We start from the raw sequence: 2605 nt of genomic DNA on the forward strand, positions 1-2605 counted from the left end.
GACCTGCCAGTGGCATTTCCCTAGTGGAAGGGCTGGAGTGCAGCAAAGTTCTGGTGGCAAAAAGGCTTTTCGGAGCAATTTGGGTTACTTCTGCATGTCCGGTTGGGTGGTTTCCGTTTCGGGGATGAGCCGGCTTCCCCCTCCCAGCTGCACCACGGTGCAAACCCAGACGTGCCACAGACACGGCTTCAGTCTCCTGGGGTTAAAAGGAAGCAAATCCATGGGGCTTGGCAACAAGCTTGGCTTTCTTTTCCTTTTTTACCCCAAACCTGGGAGGGAGGAGCAGGTTCAGGCAGTTCCTGGAGCAAAGGACCCCCCGCGCCAGCCCCGCTTGGCCCTGTCCCGGCTCCTGCAGCGCTCGGCTCCGGCGGGAAGCTGCTTTTAAAGCCCCTTCCTCTCGTGTGGACTCCGTCGTGTCCGTCTCTTATCGTTCAATGGTTATTTTGTAATGATAATCTGTCTCCTTATTAAAGAAACGAGCTGAAAGGAGCCCTGTTTCCCTTCTGGTCTTGCTGCTGGGGCTCAGCGGGGTGTCCAAGGCAGGGGGTAGGTCCCCGGGCTGTCAGCCCAGGGACAATGGAGGGATGGAGGGGTGAGGGGAACCCCACGAGGGCCCAGGTCCCCCCAAAACACGAGTGAGCTCACACCCATGGCGGGGATGTCTCCGGGCAGCCTTGAGCCCTGGCCCAGATGTGGGGTGCAGGTGGGAAGGCATCAAAGGTCCCCACCAAATTCTAACCCCCGGCACATACAGTCTGGCCCGTATAATCATGTCTGGGTCCTGCCCAGCTTTGCAGGTGCTGGATGCCCCAAAACCCAAGGGAAGAGCTCAGGCTTGTAGTGACCAGCCCCAGAGACTGACCCATGGAGCGATTCCTAGCAACTTCACCTGGGACACAGGCTCTGGGACGTGGCACCAGTGCCCACGTCGGCGACGGGTTTGTCCTGACTGAGCTCCTGAGCAGAGCAAATACAGGGGTTGGCGTCGTGGGGGGCGATGGGCCAAGCCCCGCTGTGATTCAGAGGTGTCAGATGGGACCCTTGCCCGTCCGTCTCCCCGGCTGGTGGGACGTGCACCCACAGCTCCTCCACTGGAGCTTTCCCTGAATGGGCACACAAGGACCGCTGCCCTTCCCGCGGTGTAACTGCGCGTGCACGTAGCTGCAGGGCATTTCTGCTTTTACAGCCGACTGGCCCAGTTGTGCCATGGAAATTTTGGGAGAAAAAGGGCATTGTAGGCTAAACAACTTACATCCCAAGAAAGATGGAAGCAAAGTCAAAGCTTCTATTTTATCAACTCTTATTTTATTCATTTATAAATACTGTTGTGTTTACAAGCATCATAGATGTGAATATTATTCCCAAACTTTCAAACACGTAATACTTATAATACTATGTAACAACAACCAGTAAAACAAATCATTCATCTCAGGGTTTGAAAGGCCACTCAAAAGTTGCATAAAAATACATTCTCTCCCCATCTCGTAACCTAGTCCTGCTTCTCCAAGTTTATTTACAAAGAGCCATCGTCAAACTCGCAGCCACAACAGGCGGGTTCACCCCCAGCAATAAAAATGAATTCACCCCAAGCAGTTGCTTAGAAAAAAAGCTTGTGTTCTCCAAGGGAGAGCACATCTGGCAAATGCTCTGGTTCAAATAGGGATCAGCTTTAAAAACCTCTCGCTTTGCACTCCGTCCCAAGCGCAGAGTGCCAGGTGTCCTGTTCGCTACCTCCCCAGCGCACTGGTGATGTCAGGCGTTCCGTGAGCCCAACGCAATTCGTTCTCGAGAATCTGGTTTGCAGTCGCACTGTCATCACAAAACACTCACAGCTTTGGCTAGTCAGCAAGACTAAACTGCTGGTGGGTCCTCTACCCTAGTCAGAGTGCAGGGGGATAATCCAGTGCTACGCAGACGCGTCATCTGAAGTGGTTTGGCTTTGCAAGGTGCCACGCAGAGGAACCAAAGCCTTCCGCACCCTCTGCACACTGTTCCTCAGCATAAAACGCAACGAGAGTCCTGGCAGGGAGGGGCTGAACGTCAGTGCAGGATGGATTTGTCAGATTGGGTTGAACCCTCTCCCTAAAACAGACACCAGGCTTCTTCATGCTGCCAGGAACCCGCCTCGTGAGAAGAACAGGATCTTCAGTCTGACATCTCGTCCCTTGTCCTGCTGGGACGCACGACCCGAGACGCGCTGGCGTGCCGGGACCGCGCCAGCCCAGCAGGAAGTGCCTTCTCCCTGTGGCACAGAGGGGACCAGACTCCAGTTTAGAACTGAGAGAGCCCAAGTCTGCAGTGAGGAGTGGGTCACCAAGAGAAAAAACATCAAGAAACGCAGAAGTACTCACATAAAGAGTGCACCAAGTGGGAACGGCGTGCAGAAAAAGACCGGATCTCAAGACTTAAAGCTGTTAAACACAGCAGGGTTAAAAGAAAGTAATATAAAATGGATGCCCGGCTTAGGCAGTGCTCTGCAGAGACCCTGATGCCATTACCAGCTTTGGTCTCTTCCTCCCCTAAGCACAGCAGCAGAGGAAGGGCCTCAGTGTACCAGGAGAAACACCACCTCGTGCCGTGCAGAAGTAACTCTGCTGGCTGAAGA

This window comes from Eurypyga helias, unplaced genomic scaffold, assembly GCF_000690775.1.
Source record: "Eurypyga helias isolate BGI_N326 unplaced genomic scaffold, ASM69077v1 scaffold19702, whole genome shotgun sequence".
In the NCBI taxonomy this organism is placed as follows: domain Eukaryota; kingdom Metazoa; phylum Chordata; class Aves; order Eurypygiformes; family Eurypygidae; genus Eurypyga; species Eurypyga helias.